Here is a 22,502-nt window from a genome sequence, read left to right on the forward strand (position 1 = left end):
CAATTTTCAAAACACAGGCTGCCGTGATGACGAGTTGTAGGAGCACAAGGAGAAATGTCTGTAATGACCCCCACTCCTGGCAATTTATTTGGGCATGAGTAGTCCTAGCAAACTTTTCAAATAAGCACCAGTCAGGCTACTGGGATAAGAATTGGGTTCAAAGACATGATTTGATTTTGATAGCTCAATTTTTTGATAATAAAACATTCAAAACATCTATCAACATTTCTGCTCCTATAATGGATCTGATCATTTACTTTTAATGTCTTGTAATTAAAAATTTGAATTTAGGATTTTCCACAGTGGTTCAGTGGGTTAAGGATCCAACTGCAGTGGCTTGGTTTGCTTCAGAGTCTTGAATTGACCCTGGGCCAGTGCGGTGGGTTAAAGAATCTGGCATTGCCACGGCTATGGTGTATGTCTCAGCTGTGGCTCAAATTCAGCCCCTGGCTGGGGAACTTCCATATGCCATGGGTATGGCCATAAAAAAATTTAATTTAGACAGAATAGTAGAGTGAACCCCCAAATACCCATCACCCAACTTCAACAACCACAGGCTCTTCGCCAATCCAGTTTTATCTCAACTGTTATGCATTGGCTTCTCTCATATTATTTTAAAGTATATCAATGATATCCATCATTGTATCAATACATATCTTAATATTTATATCTGTAAAAGCAGGGCTTCTTTAATTTTAACTTTTTATTATAGAAAACTTCCAATGTAGACAAAAGGAGAACTTTCATGTATCTATCAGTCACCTCAACAAGTGTGGTCAATTTGGGTTTTATTTACACCTCCCACTCATTCCCTCTGCCTCAGATTATTTTGAAGCAAATTTCAGACATCATATTATATGTAAATATTTCAGTATGTACCTCTAAAATATGACTTTTTTGGATACATGCACCTGTATGTTCATTGCAGCACTATTTGCAATAGCCAAGACATAGAAACAACATAAATGTCCATCAACAGGAATGGATTAAGAAGATGTGGTGTATATGCACAATGGAATACTATTCAGCCATAAAAAAGAACAAAATAATGCTTTGCAGCAACATGAATGGAAATAGAGACTCTCATACTAAGTGAAGTAGGTTAGAATGAGAAAGACAAATATCATATGATGTCACTTATGTATGGAATCTAATATATGGCACAAACCTTTCCACAGAAAATAAACTCATGGACTTGGAGAACAGACTTGTGGTTGCCAAGGGGGAGGAGGAGGGAGTGGGATGGACTGGGAATCTGGGGTTATTGATAAAAACTCTTGCCTTTGGAATGGATAAGCAATGAGATCCTGCTATATAGCACTGGGAAATATATCTAGTCACTTGGGATGGAGCATGGTGGAGGATAATGTGAGAATAAGAATTCTGTATATATATGTGTGACTGGGTCACTTTGCTGTACAGTGGAAAACTGACAGAATGCAGTAAACCAACTATAATGGAAAAAATAAAAATCATTTTAAAAAATATGACTTTTTCTTAACTATATTTAAAACACAGTCATCACATCTAAAGAAAATGATTCTTTACTTGTATCAATATTTAGGTAGTATTCATATTTTACCAATAGGGCTTCCTTTTTGACTATAATTACTTTATCAATCTAAAAATTATTAATAATTTATCAATTGCATCAAATCCTCAAACAGTATTCAGATTTTCCTTGATTTCTTTTGAAGTCATTTGTATAATCCTTTATTTAAAAATGAGATTGAAATAAAATCCGTACATTCCAACGTTTGCTATGTCATTTAACCCTGTTTTAGTTTATAACATTTCTCTCCCTACCTTCCTTTTCTTCCCCTCTCTCCATTTCTTCTTTCTTTCTTCCTCTCTTTTCCTTGCAATTCATTAGTTGAATATAGGGTGATTTGCCTGGATTTTGTTGTTGTTTGCACTCCTGTGGTGCCGTCTAACATGTTCCTCTTTCCCCTGTATGTCCTTAGACTATGAATCCTGAATCTACTTTCATGCCTAAGGACCCAATACAACTCCCTCATCTCCATTCTAAGTCCCAGGCTGCTGTCTCCTGAATGATGGAAACCTGAGGCTGTGGGGGGTACTGGAAAGAGGACAGGTTTTAATCTGTCATCAACCTGCTATGTACCTTAGGCAAATAAAACTCACTTTCCTTGGTTATAAATGTGGTTATTAATATTGCCTTTAAAGGTTTATTTAGGTCTTAAAAGTCATTGTTATAAACATAGGGTGTGTTGAGTAGCCTAGTCATGCACCCAAGACGCTGTGCTGCATAGTGGCAGTAGCATAGATTTTGGGGCCAGACTCGCTTGAATAAGGCTGTCTGAAGAGTGAGGATTACAAAAATTATTTTGTCTTAATGATTGAAGAGAAGATTTATGTAACATACATAGTCCAGTGCCTATCACATAATGTATATGGCAGTTGTAGATAATGACAATAACGTAGGTTTGCCAGATAAGGCTAGAAGATAGCAAAGATTGAGTCCCACACAGTTTTGTTTTGTTTTTTGCAATTATTTTGACAATCTTCTATCCAATAATTTCCATTAAGACTTAAAAATAAAAAGTGTAGATAAGTACAAAATGTAATATGAAAACAGAAGAGGGGATAAATAACTTTTTCCTGTAAATACCAAGAAACACTCAGCAGGGGTCGTGACAATGACACTAGATCTTACAGGTTTTGTAGCTGAATGAGAACTAAGGCACATAAAGAAAAAGGAACAGCGCTGGCAAGGGCAGAGATGGGTCGCAAGTTCAAATGACTTCAGAAAAACTGGTTGAGGTTCACCTGGTGGAGTCATGATGTGGCTCAAGTTGGGGAATCTTTTGCTATAGTAATCTTCGTCATGGTGAGATGGAAGGATTCAAGGGGGTGCGCTAAGATAACATTGTGAGAAAGGGCGTAAACTAGGAAGTTGTGATAACAGATCAGGTGAGACTGGAGTTCCTGTCATGGCTCAGTGGTTAACAAATCCAACTAGGAACCATGAGGTTGCGGGTTCGGTCCCTGCCATTGCTCAGTGGGTTAAGGATCCGGCGTTGCCGTGAGCTGTGGTGTAGGTCACAGACGTGACTCAGATCCCAACTTCTTGTGGCTCTGGCGTAGGCCGGTGGCTGCAGCTCCAATTCAACTCCTAGCCTGGGAACCTCCATATGCCACGGGAGCAGCCCAAGAAAAAAAAAAGACCAGATGAGAGATGGTAAAAAACTAATGTGATGCCAACCACGTCAGGTCACCATAAGTATCAATAAAGTATTGGATGCAGTATGTTTGAAGATTGAATAAGAAAGTAAGTTTTTGCCTATAGTAATCATGGAATAGATATCATTTGAAACTGAACTGATAAATAAAAGTTTACGTAGCATTTAATGCTCAACAAGTAAAATTTGAGAAATCACTTAAAAGAAGGATCACAAAGTTGTGAGTTCTGGATCCCCAGAACAGGCCAATGGAAATCACAGGCTCCCCCAAATACCCATCAGTGTTTTTGATTCCCTGAAAGTGAAAGACAAACACACACACACACACACACACACACCCTCCCCCATCCCATGCCATCATTCAGTTGTATTCCAGTGGTTCCTAATATATGTTCTATGGAGTTTTATTCTACAGGTGCTTCATGGGGAAAAGAAAGTGGGGGAGAAGGAGACAATGAAAGAAGGAAGGAAGAAGGGAAGAAAATACTTTCTAAGCTAGTTTGGGAAATTCTGGCTTAAGGAGAATTTTTAAATTTTCTTTATTGCAAGACTTTTCAGAGCCTTTGTTTAAAGTATTGCAAATCTCCAACATAAGCATAGAGTATGCAAGACTTTAATCAAGATTCCCCACCTCCCACAAGAAGCGTCTTGTACAAGTATTCTACGTACAGACATAGTTGGGTGGGGGGGTGCTAACTTCAGGAGTGGCTGTTTCTTCGAGATACCTCAGAAGCTGATTCTATGACAGAGAGACTGAGTTGACAGAGACATTCCTCCTGCAATTATTGCTGAGTAAATACAGACCTTGCTGGAATATAAGTCCTTACATCATTTGGGTCTTTTCTACTTGGTCCAGACTAGTGTGCATAATAACGACTGAGCTAGATGGACATTTCGATCAAGTGTTTAAAGAGAAAGCCCTTTTACAGCTCTAGCTGACTCATCTCTTAATCCCAAAATGAGAAAGCTCAATGTGGGTATGAGTTTAAAAGAGATCTTCAAAGATGAAGGGGAGAGGAAGAAATGTTTGTGTGCTAAAGTGTCTCTAAGATTCCATTTCCAATCCCATGTACTCACAGGATAATTCAAACCGGAATCCAGGATATACAAGAAAACACACTGTTTAGGCAAAGCTTAAAGCATGCTTAATTATCCTCCCAGCACACACACACACACACACAAACACATTCTGCAAGTGAACATAAAATGGACTGAAGGTTTTGCTCTCAGCCTCTACCTGCCACAGCTTTGTCAGTGCTGGCCCCACCACCCCAGTCTCTTATCCAGCTAGGAAAAAAAGACAACTAGATATCATATCCCCTGTGCCCACCTCCAAGATGTAGACATGATCTCAAGTCTGACTGCAGCCCTGCACACTGAGTAGCATCGCTTAAATCACGTCCTCTAGCCTCTCCACCCTTGAGTGTTGGAGAGAGATCATCTCTTCTGCTGCCAAGTTGGAATCCTCTGCATCTGCTCTTGAGGGAGCTCTGCCCAGCTCCTGGAGCCCCAGTGCCATGCTGCTTCAAAAGTGTCATGTTGATTCCTATCACACCTCTTATGTTTACAGATAACTTCTTCTATTGCTTGGGAGTATTTCAATCTGCTCTATTTTCTCTAGAATAGCACCGCCCAGCAGAAATTTCTGCAATGATGAAAATACTCTGTATCCACTAATACAGTAGCTACCCACCTGATCATCTCCCCAAATCAATCACTGGCAAGCCACATCGGCATTCTTGAATGCACGTACCAGCCATGCAGCATTTGGAGAGTCACAAGACTGATCCCCAAATCCATCATCCGAATGGTGGGATAATTACACCTGCTTCCATGAGACATTGTTAGGTGGTGGTAAATGAGACCACACTTGTGCAGTGGCTGTCATAGAGCCGACCACATGGCAAGTGCTCAGTAAATGTTTCTTCCTCTCCCTTCATCCAAAGCTTAGTCCAATGACTGAAACGGCTCAGATGGTTCCTATTTCTCTGGGTAACTTCAAGACTTCCTTGTTCATCTGCTAAAACGTTCAGTTTCATAAGGGTTTGAAAGGAAACCTTGGATCCATGATCAGGAACCTGTTTTGGCTTTCCTCTCCTGCAACGTCTCAAGCTGGAGTTCTCATCGCAGCACTGGTTTCTGAGAAGCTTAGAATGGATTTCCTTCCTGCCCCAATCAAAGAGCAGCCCCTTTCTGGAGGAGGCTGGAAATGGGACCCATTGTTCGTTTGCATTGTGCAGCTTTTCCTCAATTAAAAAAAAAAATCCTTTAGAATGTTTAGGTTGGAGGCTTTGCTTCCTCTGTCTTTTTTTAAAAAATTTTTATTATTATTTTTTTGTCTTTTTTAGGGCCGTGCCTGCAGCATATGGAAGTTCCCAAGCTAGGGGTCCAATCAGAGCTGTAACTGCCAGCCTACACCACAGCTATAGCAATGTGGGATCCTTAACCCACTGAGCAAGGCCAGGGACCGAACCTGTGTCCTCATGGATGATAGTCAGATTCGTTTCCACTGAGCCACGATGGGAACTCCTCCTCTTAGAAGAGGTTGTAGGGACAGCTGGTGGGGCAGCTTCAGCTCAAGAGGAAGGGAGAAATGGGCCGAGAGCTATTTGCGGGTCCTCTTTTTTCAGAGAGAGAAGCCGGTCATACCCATGTGTAGCCCAGCAGTCTGCTGGAGCCCCATAACCAAGGGTTATTGAGACACAGGCATGATTTTCTTGAATCTCCATGTATATAGCCAGTGGCATCTCCAAGTTTCTCCAAATTCCAGGATGCTTATAATTCTTATAATATCATGGTTTCCTTTACCTCTGGACCTCTGGGGTTTCTGATTGCCTCAATATAGGATGAACGGCAAGCTTTTCTACGCAATATACATATACATAGAGAGAGATTGTTCCGTTCTGTTAGAAATAGGAAAACATAGAACAGAAATCACTCTCACACAGCATTTTTTTAATGTAGCAGACTTCATATCACATTGGAGTTTCAATAGGAACTTAAAAATAAATAGGCTTTTTTGGTTGCCAAAGGAAAGTGCCCTCACCCCTGGAGCTCCTGTCTGCCCAATGCCCACTGCCATCTTCCTTCTCACCCTTCTGCTCCAGCCTGCTCTTTCTCACCTTTGCCTCCTTCAATTCCCAGAAGACTTCAGATTATTCACCCTATACCTTAATGAGCAATTTCTCCACTTCTGTATCTAGCTTGCTAAATGAATAAAGGTAGCTCATGAAGTAGCTTCTCATTGCACAGAAGTTTCCTTACTTAGAAGACAATGGTCATGTCAAATAATACTTTTCTTTTCCTGATGCAACTGGAAAATGTAAGGGGAAACTATCATTGTTCTCCATTAGGGCATCTAAGACTATTTTAGCTGTCACAGAACGTGGTGAGGAAGAGTTAAGAACACATTCGAGGAGTTCCTATCATGGCTCAGTGGTAACAAACCTGGGACTAGTATCCATGAGGATGCAGATTCGGTTCCTGGCCTCATCCAGTGGGTTATGGATTTGGCGTTGCCATGAGCTGTGGTGTAGGTAGCAGACATGACTCAGATCCTGCGTCGCTATGGCTGTGGTGTAGGCCAGCATCTGTAGCTCCAATTCGACCCCTAGCCTGAGTACTTCCATATGCTGTGGGTGCGGCCCTAAAAAAAGAAAAAGATTGAAAAAAAAAAAAGAACAGGTGTGAAATTATGGCCCCAATTACATATATACACATATTGAAATGATATATTATAATATCAATATAATATTATAATATTAATATAACATGTTATACTCTATGCTAGTTTATGTTGTGATATATCTTTGTTAATATATGTTATTATGCTAATTATAATTTAAATATAGCGTTATATTCATATTATTAACTATTAATAACCAAGTCCTCTAATTCTACAATGCCATGATAAAATTATCCAACACTTTGAAATGTTCCAGGAAAAATAATACCTGGAAAGCCAAGGAACTGAAACAGGCAGGGACACTTGACATGGAATAGTTAGAACACAATAAACAGAGAAGGAAGAATCAGGAGAGAATAGGAACTGAATTCGATTTTCCCGGAGGACGTTGTCGGTAGAAGAATAAACAGGAGGGACGTGCTTAGACACAGCGGGGTTAGAACATTTGTGAGTCAGGAGGTGCCTGTGTTAGAGGCTGCCAAGAGAAGACGTAGACTCAGCTGGAAACACAGGATGTTTTCCAGAATTTTTGTTTTTATTTTGGCCACCCTGAGGGTGGCATATGGGGATTCCCTGGATACATAGGATGTTCTCCAGAATTTTTGTTTTTATTTTGGCCACCCCAGGGGAGGCATATGGGGATTCCCTGGCCAGGGATCAGATCTGAGCCAAATCCTTTAAGTCACTGTGCCAGCTCAGGGATCAAAACTGCGTCCTGGTGCAACCAAGATTCCCCTTGCGCCACAGTGGGAACTCCTGTTCTCCAGAACTGACAGTCTAGGTCGGTCCCTCATTTCCTAGTTGGATAAAATGAAGTTCAGAGAAGGAGGTGGCTTACTAAGCCATTAGGGAGAATAGGAACGAGGTCTTCAGAAAATTCCATGTGGGTGCTTATGAAACCCAGGTCTTCTGACAGCTAATACAGGGCTGCTCTAAGATAGGGAAGGTCCTGGGATTCTAATCAAATTTCCTCATCCTCAAAATTAGCCTATTAAACAAAAAAAAATTTCTCTGCCTTGTGCTCATGAGCTTTAATGAATGGAAGAAAGGCCTGTCTTTTTTTATCTTGTAAGTGTACCATTTTTAGAATCAGTTTTTTCTATTGAAGAAATATAGGCTCAATGTGGAAATTTAGAAGATAAAAAATAAATAAAAATGAATAATGTTTATACTGCTATTACTCTCACAGTCAATGGGAAAAATTTAATGCATTTCCTTTGTCCGTACAATTTTTTTTTTTTTGTCTTTTTAGGGCCACATTTGCGGCATATGGAAGTTCCCAGGCTAGGGGTCCAATCGGAGCTGTAGCCGCAGGCCTACAACCACAGCCACAGCCACGCCAGATCTGAGCTGCATCTTCGACCTACATCACAGCTCAGAGCAGTGCCGCATCCTTTAACCCACTGAACGAGGTCAGGGATTGCATCCATGCCCTCATGTATACTAGCCAGGTTCCTTACCCCTGGGCCACAATGGGAATTCCCATTCCTTTTTTTTCCTCCTACATTTTATATTGTTGAAGTCATAGTGCTTATAAGATTTTGTTTATTTTCTTACTTAAATGATAGCGTATCTGCCCGTTTACCCTCATTATTTTAAAAGTTCTGCACAATATCATTTCTGTGGCTGGATAAGCTTCACAGCATTTCATGGGGTATAATTAACTTATTTCACACTGTTACGTGCTTAATCATGTCTAATATTTTGCAGTGATAAATAACATTGTGGGGAATGTTTTTATGCTTAAAAAAAAGTTGTTCTTTTTTAAATTTTATATTATGACTGTTCCAGCTTGAATTGTGTCTCCCCATAAGATGTTGAAATACTAATCCCTGGGACCTGGGAATGGGAACTTATTTGGAGATAGGGCCTTTGCAGATGACCAGGTGAAGATGAGGTTATTAGGGTGGGTCCTAATCCAGGATGACTGGGCTCCCTATAAGAGGGGGGTGTTTAGACACAAAGAGGGACAGACAGGTGTAGAATGCCCCATGGAGATAAAGGCAGAATTCAGGGCGATGCATTCACAAACCAAAGAATGCCGAAGATTGCCCGCAGCTAGGAGAAAAGCACAGAACAGTCTCCACTTCAGTCCTCAGAAGGAACCAGCCCTGCCTGTACCTTGATCTCAAACATCAGGCTCCAGAACTGAGACAATTCATTTCTCTTGTTTAAGCCCCTCCAGTTTGTGGTCCCTCATTACAGCAGCTCTCGAAAACAAATACAGGAATTCCCGTCATGGCTCAGTGGTTAAGGAACCCGACTAGCATCCAAGAGGATGCAGGTTCGATCCCTGGCCCTGCTCAGTGGGTTAAGGATCCGGCGTTGGTGTGAGCTGTGGTGTTGGCTGGCGGCTACAGCTCCAATTCAACCCCTAGCCTGGGAACCTCCATGTGCCATAGGTTCGGCCCTAAAAAGACAAAAAAAAAAAGCAAATACAATGTCCTCAGAAAAATTCCCAGAAGTGGCAATATTTGGTCAAAGGTTCTGAATATTTTAACATTCTTGATACATTTTGCCAGGCTGCAAATTTTTTTCCCAATTTATGCTGATTTCTAACCCTGGTAAATGTGAGAATATTTGTTGTATCATTACTGCCCCAGAATATTGTTGTTTTTATAAACTCTGCTAATTTATTTGACACACTATATCACACTGACTTGGTACTCAAATTTCTTTGATTACCAATGAGTTTAAATATTGTCTACATTTATTAGCTGTTTTTGTTTTCTCTATTGTAAGCTCTGTGTCCTGTCCATGTCTTTTGAAATTATTTCCATATTTAACTTTTGGAATATTTAACTTAATGGACTTCTTTCCTTTTCTATTTGCATGAATTCTTTTTATAGCATAGATAGTAATTATCCTCTCTGTCATACTTAATGCAAATATATCTCCGGTATGCTGTGTTATTTTCATTTTGCTTTTTAGCCTCTGAATATGCGTACTGACTGAACAACATTTGTTGAGGGCTTTTCAACTTAAATCTTCTAAAGTGCTTATGTTATGTTGGCTAGGGTCGAAACTTGTTATGATATATAATTCTGGGGGGGTGGGGTTCGGTTGTGGCACAGCGGAAATGAACCTGAACAGTATCCATGAGGATGCGGGTTTGATTCCTGGCCTCGTTCAGTGGGTTAAGGATCTGGGGTTGCCATGAGCTGTGGTGTAGGTCACAGACCCGGCTCAGATCCCGCGTTGCTGTGGCTGTGGCGTACCTGTAGCTCTGATTTCACCCCAGCCTCAGAACTTCCGTAGGCTGTGGGTGCAGTCCTAAAAAAGCAGAAAACAAAAAATGTATATACTTCTGTAATGAATACATAATATAGTATTCGAGGATAGAATGTTAAGTGTGGAATGACTTAGTTTTATTAACAAATCACTCACCAGTAACCCTATAAACTAGTGATTCGTCTGCCTCTTCTTTACATGTGAAACATTACCTGTATACTATCATATAGTTTTACCTCTGAGAATGCCTGTAGGTAAAAATGTGTTATTGGAGAATTCCTCTCCAGCTGTGGGTGGCCAGAAATTAGATTTAACCAACAAAACTCCTAGACAGATCACTGGACAAGAGTCAGGAGGGGAGATTTGGTCTTAATCGCTCTGTCCTCTCCGTGTTCCTGTCCGAAGGAAACCTCAGACCATCCCCTGTAAACCCCTGACTGTCCTTTACCCCTGTCTGCTCTTCCTCCCCCAGTTTTCAGCACTGTCTGTCTTTTTCACTGGCCCATAAGTTCCATGGAAGCAGAACACCTTTCCACCTTCTTTGCAGCTGTACTCCGCATGCCTAGCGTGGTGTCTAGGCATGACATCATAGGAAAAACCACTGTCCTGGCCTAGGAGACACTCTTTCCCATTACCTTGTTAAAACGCAGCCTTTAGACCCAAACTGCCAGGGTTCAAATCTAGGGCCCATCTATTCATCCTTCCTGGGCGTCAACCTCTTTTTCTGTGAACCAGGAGTAAAAATGGTACCCACCTCACTGGGTTCTTTGAGGAGGAAATGAATTATGAGCACAGACACCTCCTTACTATCCTTAGGATTCCATCTTTTTTCTTTTTTTCCAGATTTTTTTGGCCACACCCACAACATGCAGAAGTTCCTGACCAGGAACGGAAACCATGCCACAGAGGTGAAAACACTGGATCCTTAATCTGCTGAGCCACCAGGGAATGCTTTAGGATTCCATCCTAAGCCACCTAAGCCCTTTGCCACCCTTCTCAGACTAGATTAGGTTGCTCTAGAACTCCTCTACTTTTCTGTCCTTTGTGTCATGCATGTATCCTAACAGTTATTTATAAATTGCTTTCTTGTGTCTCCCATGAAACTTTAAGTTCCATGCTGGAGGGATGGTTTATTGTTTACTGTCTTTTTATTATTATTTTTTAACAGTTGTACCTGCAACATATAGAAGCTCCTGGGCTAGGCGTCCAATCACAGCTGCAGCGGCAACCTACGCCACAGCCACAGCAATGCTGGATTTTTAACCCACTGAGCAAGACCAGGGATGGAACCCTCATCCTCATAGAGGCAGTGTTGGGTCCTTAATCCACTGAGCCACACAGGAACTCCAGTAATTTATTGTCTTGTTTACTGTTGCCTCTCCAGAGTTCCTAGCTTGCAGACATCCTTCATATAATGGAAAAATAAAACAAAGTGAATTATTGACTGACTGACTGAATGAATGAAAACATATTCTGGTGGAGGAGGGAATTCTAAAGGAATCCCAGGGGGCATTTCTAGTAAACATCCTGCTTGCTAACCTCTGTCTGAGTCTGCATCCCAGGAAAACCAACTGGCAACAGAGACCACCCTCCCTGCCCCCATCTGAAATCATTTTCAGCACAGCCTTATCTTCTACCAGTGACAGAAGCTCTGTGAATCCACCAGAATGTTTCTGTTGAAACTGCCTCTTTCTCTCCTTTTCAAAATATTCACCCAATCATCATCATTTATGGTCTCCTATTGTAGCAGGAAGCCCTGAGGAGGGTTAGTTCAAATGGTGCCCTGCCACAGGAATCGCAGTCATAGATCAAGGCAAAAACTGTCTGGAGTTTGCAGCCAAATATAGTAAAAAATGTTGACTCTATCACCTTCCCACACCAAAATGGTCCTCCTTTAGCAAGTCTATTTCTTTCTCCACTCCTTGATTTAGTGGCTTCCTCTGGTTGATGAAATATTTTTTACCCAGGGCCCGCCGAAAACATCTTTATAAAATAGAATTCATCTTTGAACAGGTCGCTTTCCTATTGAATTTTAACATTTCAAGAAGAAAAAAGAGGAGCGTTTCTGACCCAGATATTCTTTGAACAAGTATTTAAGTGGGTTCCTAGATGCCAGGATTTAAGCTCCGTTGACAGCCAATATAATCATCAGCTTGTAAAACAAAATCTTAAGTTTATGCCTGTATAGAGCACAGGGAACAGGCCCTGCTCAAATCACTCCAAGGATGTGGACAGACATTTTCACTTCTGCCTAGGACCACAGCACCAGTCTGGACTTCACACAGCTGAAAAGGGACCAAGGCAAGATGTGAAATGGACCAGCCCAAATTTCTAGTGCATGATATTTCAGATATCTCAGCCATACCATGCAATTCAACACGCATTTCTTGGACATCATTTATGTGTGTATAAGTTTAATATTTCTGAAATATGTGTGTGTGCTAGTTTCTCTCTCCTCTCTCTCTCTTTCTGTCTCTCTCTGTTTTGTCTACTTTTGTAGCTTTAAAAAAAAAAAAAAGAGAGAGAGAGAGAGAGAGAGAGCAAAGGATGCCTCCTTAGAAAAAGGGAGGAGAGACTCCTTCCTGATTAAAAACGGAAGGCAAAGCCAGCTCATTCTTCCCTTGGGACACAGAGATAAAGATGGAGGTTAGCTTTACTTCGGACCTTGCAGGATTACGGAGAAAGAAAGGCAGAGGACAATGGAAAATGGGATTTTTCCTTTTTGCCCTGCACCCAGTGGGAAAGTTGGGATGCTGAGAAGGAACTTTGACCTGGCTCCCCACTTAGAACATTTGCAGGAGGAGACCTGGCTCCCCCCATAAGAGCATGAAGGTGGCTGACTCAGAATTAATATAACAGAGAAGCATGCGTGAGCAATCAGAGAGCTTCTGCTGGTACTCCCGATCACCTGGGCTCCTCTGTTATGTAGCAGAAATCCAGAAGTTTCTGCAGAGTCCAGGAGGCCAAAAGTAGGTGAAAGTCAGTGTAGAAGGTCTAGTCAGAGGGGTCACGGAGTGGTCCTTCTTGTTGCCACTGTCCCATCCCTGTCCCTCCTGGTGTTTCAGACCTGATGAGTTATACAGTGGTTTTCATTCATTTTCCAGCCCCAAAGCCCACCTGGAGCCCTCACACCCCTACAAGGGATCCTTCTGTTCATCACCCAAATAAGGTTACTGCCAAGGGGTCTGTTTGTAGTTTCTCTTAGAAACACTTTTGATGGGGTGGTCTCCTGAGTGTTCCATACATATAAGCTATTTAATCCTCAACCACCCCCTGATCTGAGCATTGTTATCACCACCCCCACTTCCCAGATGGAGAGTCAAAGCAGGGGGAAAAGTGGCTTGTCCAAGGTCACACAATGGCAGGAAGCAGAACTGGGATTCAAATACAAGAGTCCGTGAACCTGCTCATTACGTCACTCGTCTCTCCTCCACAGGAGCTGCTCATGAATAACAAGTATACCAAATACCAAAGTCATCTTGCGCCGTTGATTTTACACTTTCACTCTGCCTTAAGAATTGCTCAGGCAGCTTATTGAAAGTCATGTTCCCGGGACCCTCCCAGACAGACTGAATCAGAGTCCATACAGATGATTTTGAGGCGACTGCTCCAAGTAACACACTGTGAGTAACTGTCCCTCAAATTTCTCCTCTTCCTTCTCTTCCCTAAAAGCCACTAAGAGGTTAAGACAATGCACCTGCACCCAGGACATAAGTCCAGCCCCCGAGCTGCTCTATAACTGAGCAGAACTCTGAAGATGGGGACAAACACCTTCAGTCCAGGTAAGCATCTGTCCACAAGGAATATCCATGTGTTCCTGGAAGTGTCCTACAGCTGGCACGGAGGAGGCTCAGATTTGGGGACAGCGTCCCTGGAAATTCTTGACTCTTTGGGGACATTCACAAATGCCCCAAGGAGCACACCCTCCCCACTGCCGAGGGGACGAGCGTCATCCCTGGGTGTCACATTCACACGTCACTGGGCTCCAGGTTCCTCTTTCTGCTTTGCTCCCTGCACCCTCAGGCTGTGCAAGCAAAGATCGCTGTTTGCATTCCCCTTGGGGTTTCCCGCTGGTGATGTTCATTACCAGTCACTGCCTCACTCACAATTTGTTCAGTGAACCTTCCCTGCTCAACTTAAAAATCATAGGCATGTAGAACAGACTTGTGGTTGCCAAGGGGGAGGGGGAGGGAGTGGGATGGACGGGGAGTTTGGGGTTGGTAGATCTAACTATTACATTCCAGCTTTCTAGAGGGTCCATGGCCTTGGATTTTTGGTCAGCGAGAAGTATCAAAAACTTCAATGTCAGAAAGATAAAAAAAAAAAAAAGTCCAGTGTTAATGGGAAAAATCTAGGACAAAGACAAGACAAGGAGAAGGAGAGATGTGGCTGTGAGTGAGGAACAAAGGGAAAATAATAAAATCCAAGAGCAACCTCCATTAATCCTGGAATGCCCAGCTTGGGTGGGACAATCGTATTTGGAATTGTGAGACTTACCCCCACAATAGAAAATAGGAGCTGGGCAGGGCCTGGGGCAAATACAGGAGGAGATGTCCCAGGTGCAAATTGCAGGCTGAAAGATGCAGCTCTCGAGAAGCAAGAGGATGAAGCCAAAAATGCGTGGCAGGCTGGGGAAAGGTCAGTGCAGGGTCAGGGTAGCCCTGCAGGTGGGGTGGAGGGTCTGCACCTTGTCTGGTGACTGGCAGTGGGGGAGGAGGGCACTGGATCCAAGAAAGGCCTTGGAAATGAGCAGGGAGAGCTGAGCTGGAAGAATCAGAGGCTACTGTGTTAGCCGGGAATTGCCAAAGGGCTATCTATCATCCTATGGAGATCCAGGTACATGGTGTGTGGTGAAGAGCTTCACGGGCCACTTCGGGGTCATCTCACTGGCCTCACTGCCTTCATGAGCATTTATTCAGCCCTCACTGTTGCCAAAATTGTGTCCTTTTTTTTTTTTGCCTTTTTATGACCAATACCTGTGGCATATGGAAGTTCCTGGGCCAGGGGTCAAATCAAAGCTGCAGGGGCCAGTCTATGCCACAGCCATAGCCATGCTGGATCCGAGTCACATTTGCCATCCTTAACCCACTGAGAGAGGCCAGGAATCAAACCTGCATCCTCACAGACACTATGTTGGGCTCTTAACCTGCTGAGCCACAAGGGGAACACCAAAATTGTGCCACTTTAATGATGCTACATCATACTAAATTTAGAAACAGGTACAAGGACGCTTCAAAGCCCAAATATATTTGGATCCTGCATATGCACGAAGGGAGTGAGGATAATGAGGATTATCTCCAGTTTTTTTCCCTGAGTTTTAGGGGATGTTGAAAAAGAATTCAGATGGGAAGGAATTTGTTCCAAAATGGGTCCGATTCTTTCAGTTCTCATATTTGGATGACAAAGAATTTGGTTAACACGAGTTCAAATAAAAGGCAGACCTGTCCTGCCTTTATGTCTAGTCTAGAGATGAAGAAACTGGTGGCCACTAGAGATAATACAATTTGCCCAAAACAGCCCATTAGAGATGGAACCAGAAGTTGTGCCCAGATCTCTCTGACGCCAGAGTCTACTTTATTGTACTTCCTACCAGCCCACTAGGGCCTTTTGGGAGCTGAGCAGGGAACTGGGGTGAGGTCAGAATGGGGGATGCCTGGGGGGCCTCGTAAGTAATTAGGGAAACTGGCAGCTGAGAGCATGGACTCGGGGTGAGGGCTGAGGATAGACCATGTTTAACCCGATACCCTTTTGACCTTTTCTTTGCAGCACCAAGTACACATCAGAGCATCTTTGATTCCATACACCCCTGGCATGCCAGTGTCTATGGCCCTGGCCCTTAAAAGCATCGTCCATTTCCAACCAGGTCCCCATGAATGAAAGGAGGGAAAAGTACTTTTCTGACTGGCAGAATTCATCAAAATGAATTGGCAACACCTATCAGCCTGAAGCAGCAGTTTGCAACTTGCCAGGTAACAAATCTTTGCAGGGACATTATCTCCCAGGAAACAACACGGGATAAATTCTTGGTGCAATAGGATTCCTCCCTCCCCTTACCTCCTCCCCACTTCAAAAAGATTTAACATCTAATTCAGGTTCGGACGAGCTGCTTCATCTCTGCAGAAACACTGTTGATCTCTGTCGGACCCCAACGGCCTTGGGCAGAACAAACTGAAGGGCTGGGGAGTGTGGACCATAGGCAGTGATAAATAAACACATTACCGGCCGCCTCTGACGGAGCGCCGTGACCTCCAACACAACTGCCGAGGTGCAGCTGTTTCACAAAAGTCACCCTATTTTCCTGCAACCTCAGAGTCTGCAAGTGCCAAAGCAAGAGAAAGATGGCCAACGAGGCAACCCCATTCTATCAGGATCTACAAACGGCTGGGCTTGCTGGCTCTTGTCACAGCCTCTCCTTGGATTTCCTAAATTTGGCCCAACCCCTCCTAGGAGATGAAGTCCAAAAGGAAGAATATGCCTGGAAACTCTTCCCAAAGAGGAGAGGGAACCTCGGAGGAAGTAGATAAACAGGCCAAGGCCACACAGCTAGAAAATGGTAGAGGGAGGAATCCAATGTAAATTTTGTTTAAAAATAATCTCATGGGAGAAATGGGTTTCATGGGCGTAGAACAACAATTGTTGCTTTAAAGAAAATACCACTTTTTTTTTCTAGTCAACCTGATCCAAGATACCACTTACTGAGTTTAAATCTTTATATGCACGCAATACGACGCTGACGATAGAGGAGAAAAGCAGCTGAATAGTAATTGTTTAAAATAATTAGGAGTTCCCATTGTGGATCAGCTTATTAACAACCTGACATAATATCCCGGAAGATGCAGGTCCGATCCCTGGCCTGGCTCAGTGGGTTAAGGATCCGGCATTGCCACAAGCTGCAATGTAGGTGGCAGATCTGGCTCCGATCTGGCATTGCGGTGGCTGTGGTATAGGCTGGCAGCTGCAGCTCCAATTCCACCCCTAGCCCAGGAAATTCCATATGCCATAAGTGTGGCTATAAAAAGAAAAAAACGAATAAATTAAAGCATAGAGGCTTTCAGAGTAGGACCACAGAGCTGTCCTAATATTAGGGTAATTGATAACCAATCCTTACTGGAAGAAGCAAAAATATCCATTTTTTTACTAAAATATAAACTTCTGAGTTGATTAAAAAAAAATGTCTGAATTGCACAGAATGTTGAAAAGCAGATATTTCTGTGCAGTTACCTGGGACCTGGGACAATGGCCCTCCTTTCCCCCCCATTCCACGCAGTAAGAACTGAGAACCAGAGAGATGGATTGATCTGCCCACGGTTGCAGAGATGGTTCAGGGCAGAGCTAGAGAAAAAAGCAGCAATGGTACCTTCACTCTCTGCTGACGACATTTCATTGGACCACTTCACATTGCCTTTTACTCGCAGAAGAAAACAAAACTTAACAAACTTGAGTGGTGGAATGCTTTTGCTCATCAGAGATGCACCAACCAGTTCGTGACGAGCCCTGTTTTAATAAAGAGCCAAGCCGGTCTGGGAAAATGACCAGAAGGAAGGCCTTTGTCCACGAGCTTGACTAAGAACTCACTTAACCTAACAGATAGCACCACGCCTGGCACACAGTAAATGAGCCATAAATATGAGCAGGGCCAAAAAATTACCCTTCAGGTCGAACAAATGAACAGTGTGTGGAATCTCTCAACACTGCTCATTCTAGACACTTCTCTGACACTGAATCTTGTTTGCTCCCTACAAGTGTCTGCCATTATTTCCCTGCTTCTCTTTCCCTCTGTCTCTCCACTTGGATATTGCTCTAGAAGGTCAAAAACCATGTCGTTTGTCCACCAACCTACCAGGAACACCAGCCATCTCTGGATACTCTGTAAATGTGAGCCAAGTGAATGAGTGTGCCCCCTGGGTTTTCTTGCCAGACTCTCCAGGCATCGTGTCTGTCTCTCCTGTTTGGGATTATAAGATGATCCATTAATTCACAAAATGCTAGATAAGATAGATCTGGGTGGTGCCTCTAATTTTACAGTTGAGAAAAGTTAAGTGTAGGGAAAGAGTTTTTTGTTTTTTGTTGTTTTTTTTTAAGTCATCTGTCTTGTCTATAGCAGACTGGAGACTAAAATTAAGTTCAGTGCTTATTTCATGATAAAGTGTATGTATGTGAATCTGCATGTATGTGCATGGTGAGCAGATGTGTTGGTGTGTGTGTCCACTGGGATGGAAGGCCATTGGCTTTGTCACAGACACTTTCATGACTAAGGTTTCTGGAGATAAACCTTGTCAGGTGTGGCAAACATGGAGCTGATGTGCCCAGATCTCCCTTTATGGAACCTGCTGGAAGCAGGGAGCATGGCTCATGGCCAGGCTCCAGCTGCCACACCTTTGAGTCCATCGCCTTGATAAGGTCAGGCCAAGATTCTGAGGCTGCTCCCAGCCAATGACCAAGCATAGCAGAGAGTATTTGAATAGGGCTTCCAGGATGCCACTGATGGGAACTGTGGCACTGAATCTCCCCGCTGATGGGCCTGGAGGAACTTTGTCAATACGATGCTTTAGTCTGAGGCTCCTCTTGACCAATCCTTCCCTCCCTCTATCCTTGCTTAGGTGGCAGAACTGCATCTTGGTCTGAAAACACTTCCTGCCTAATTTTACATCCTCTCTTTTTATCTGGCACAGACACTCCCCTCCTCAGTAAATCTCCTGCATGTCTAGTCCCTTTTCTGTATCTGTTTCTCCAAGGACCCCAACTGACCCAGTGGTTCTTGAAAATGGAGTTCCATCCTTGTCCACCTGTTACTTGATTCTCGGAGACTCACAGGCTACTCTACTCCCCAAACCTGGATGTGGTAGCATCCCTGCTCCCACACGCCCTCCCCCAGTCTGTGGTCTCCCTCCACTCCCCATGGCCCATAGGCCTCCTGGCATGGGCAGCACTGCCATGGCACTGGGATTGTCATACAGAGGGACACAGAGACTGTGTCCCTCTGTATGACATGTTCCTTGGGACTTTGAGGGAACTCAGAGGAATGTGTTTTGAAAACAGGCAGAATGGCCAGATTAGGTCCCACACTTGGCTGTTAAAGGCTCTGGGGAAGCCCCTTCTCTGTGGAGCTGAGAGGACAGGCCCCCTTCCAGAGACACTTGCGCCTGAGTCCACGGCCCCAGCATTGCAGGAAAAGGCTCATGTCCCTGTGAGAAAGGAGGAAGGAAGGACATTGCTATGCCCATACATAGTGGAAGAGACTAGCGTATCCCCCAAGGATCTTACAGGCTAGCAGAAAGTGAACAGGTATTCAGTTGTCTGGTGACAGCAGTTCTGGAAAGGGCTAGATCCAGATAAGGCACTTATTTAAATAATCCATTCCTTGGGGGCCACAATGGGCCAGGGACTCAGTTCACTGCTTTGCCTGCATTCTGACCTTTAATGACTGCATCTACCTTATGAAGGAATTGTTATCATCCTCATCATCTGGCTCAAGATATCGTAATAGACGCTGAATTCTTTGCCCAAGGATACCCCACCAGCAACTCTATATGTCTGGCCCCCATACGAAGCTTTTAACCACCACATTAAAGGGATGCATTCCTGAAACAAATCACTAGCAGGTGACAAAGCGAGAAGAGGGGAGGGCCAGAAACTGGTTGACACTAATCCTGGCGTAGCTCCCTCAGTGGACAAGAGGTCCAGGAAGCAGAGGTGGAACCATGGACCTAGAGAAGAGAGGCCCTTCCTTGACAAGGGCTAAGGTGATAGGAATCCTGACCCGGGCCCCAGGAGGCAAACATGGAAATGTCTGGAATCAGAGCCACAGACAGACAGAGTCATGGCTAATGCTGGAGATGGAGACACTGAGACCAGAGAGGAAAAAAGACGCTTATTTAAGGACCCCATGCTGAGCAGGGGCTGAAATCTGGACAGAAGCTGAATGGGAAACCCAGTCATTGCCTTCCCTTTTTTCAGGGCCTTCTAGACTGAAGTTGGAGATCAGGGTACATCTTTAGGGGGAATGCCTGACAGCAGAAAATCTTCTTTGGCCCGACCCTCCCGTGCGGCAAATTGATCTGAGCAGGGGAGATGAAGTTAAACCCTGCTGGGCTTACTTTTCCTTGGCTTCCTAGGGCTTATCACAAAAGGGCTCTCATGCTTCTAGGCTGCTCTCAGGCCTTCCAAGTTCTTTCCCCGCTGCCTCACTGCACGACCCCTCCCCAGAGGGGAGCTCTCACCCCACCGTCTCCCTTGACTTTAGTCAGTTTTCCCAATTGTCAGAGCAGAAGCCAACGTCTGAATCATCTTTCTGAATCTGATCTGTGCCACTCAACACTGTTCCCCTCATCTTCCACTCATATGTGTGCATACGTGTGCGCACACACCCACATGTGTACTCACACTCATACATACATACACACATCCACGCACACATATGCACACATACCAAGCCCCAGACCATCCAGCTTGACATGGCTGAGCTCTCACAAAGCTGTTTTTTAAGATCCCACATCCAGACCTCCCCCAAGTTCACCTTGTCTCCCAGAGGGTGTGTATACCCCGAGGTCATGGCTGGTCCATGGCTGCCTTCAAGGCTGCAGAGACCAATAACATGAACAATAGTTATCAATGAGCACGAATGCTAAGCTTAGCACTGAATTCTTTATGTAGATTGTCTCATTTAATCTGCACAAAGCAACCGAGGGGGCTGATATTATGATATTTGTACAGACAAGGAAACCAAGGCTCAGAGAGGTTAAGCAACCCACTGAAGGTCACAGAAGCAAGAAGGAGCAGAGCTGCATGTGGCTTCTTAACCCCAAGACAAAAAAAGGAGGCTGGAGGAAGTCCCAAAGCTATGGTAAAATTAGAGGGATAGAAGAGTCTGGTTTCAATAGTTTGTTTCTTAGAGAATGTTTTTTTCTGAAAAGATCCCTGGGTGAAAGATATCGTCCCCTGAATTCAACTCTATAGGGAAGTCAGTGGATTGACAGCATGTCCTCTGGGTCACAGGTGAGCAATTGCAAAAGGACAACCTTGGCCTCTGGGGATGGATTCCCAGCTGAGTGATCCCTGGCCTGAATCTTGGAAAATAAACATTTGATGGGAAAATTTTAGAAGGGGTGGAAGACTCCAGACAGGGGACATGTCATAAGCAAAGCCTTAGAGGGAGGCTACGGATCAATTTATTAGGGAAAGAGTGTAAGGGGAGTATAGCTGAAGGTGAGACAAAGCAAACAAGAAGAGTTTAGGGTGCAGGCCCTTGAGGGCATGGTAAGAAATATGAATTTTGTTCTGCAGGCAGCCCTGGGGCCCCATGGCAAGAGTCAGTATGGGAGCAATCTGTTCAGATTGTCACTTTCAATAGCTCACTCTGGCAGAGATTCTGATTAAAACAGGGAGGCTGGTGATCCAGTCTATTGCAGCGATGGGACCGAGGAAAATGAAGCCTGGGGAAGGGCAGCAGGATCAGTGACAGAGAGAGGCGCCCGGAGTGGGGAAGTCCGTGACCTTGTAAAAAAAAGTCTATACCAATTTGGGAAATAAATGCAAGTTGACTGAATATAGTAAAGTAAAACTTTGCTGAAACAAGGATATTTTCATCTTAGGACAGGCATGACAGGGGACATTTATTGAGTGCTTATTACTACATAAATATTAAATTTCACACAGCGATCCCATGAAGACCGCTGTTGCCACCATTTTAGAGATGGCAAAAATGAAGGGTTAGAAATGTGCCCTGAGAGTTTGGGGTTAATAGATGCAAACTATTCCATTTAGAATGGATAAGCAATGAGGTCCTACTGTACAGCACAGGGAACTTTATCCAGTCTCTTGGGATAGACCATGATGGAAGGTAGTATGAGAAAAAGAATGTGTGTGTGTGTGTGTGTGTGTGTGTGTGTGTGTGTTTGTGTGTGTGTATATATGTATATATGTGAATGACTGGGTCACTTTGCTGTACAGTGGATATTGACACGACATGGTAAATCAATTATACTTTAATAAAAAAAAAAGGAAATGTGCATTAATTTTCCCAGAGTCCTTTAACTACTGAATTGCAGAGCAGAGTTTCAAGACAAGGAATTCTGACTCCAGAATCCAAATAATCATTTCTCTACATTTTATCAGGGCCACCGATTGGAGGCAAAAAGAGGTGGGGGGGCTTTCAGTGTCCTTCTGCATTTGGGAAGAGTGTCCTGAGGGGAGGTCACCTTCTGTCCTTCTAATCCAGAGTTTCTCAGTTTCAGCACAATTGACATGGGGTGGGCGGTGGCAGACAATCCTCCCTAGAGGGAGGGCGGGCCTGTGCATTTCTGGCCTCCACCCACTAGGGGCCAGTAGTTGAGACAATCAAAACTACCTCCAGACCTTCCATATGGCCCCTCAGATGGTGGAGG

The sequence above is a fragment of the Phacochoerus africanus genome, chromosome 3 (genome assembly GCF_016906955.1).
Source record: "Phacochoerus africanus isolate WHEZ1 chromosome 3, ROS_Pafr_v1, whole genome shotgun sequence".
Lineage (NCBI taxonomy): Eukaryota > Metazoa > Chordata > Mammalia > Artiodactyla > Suidae > Phacochoerus > Phacochoerus africanus.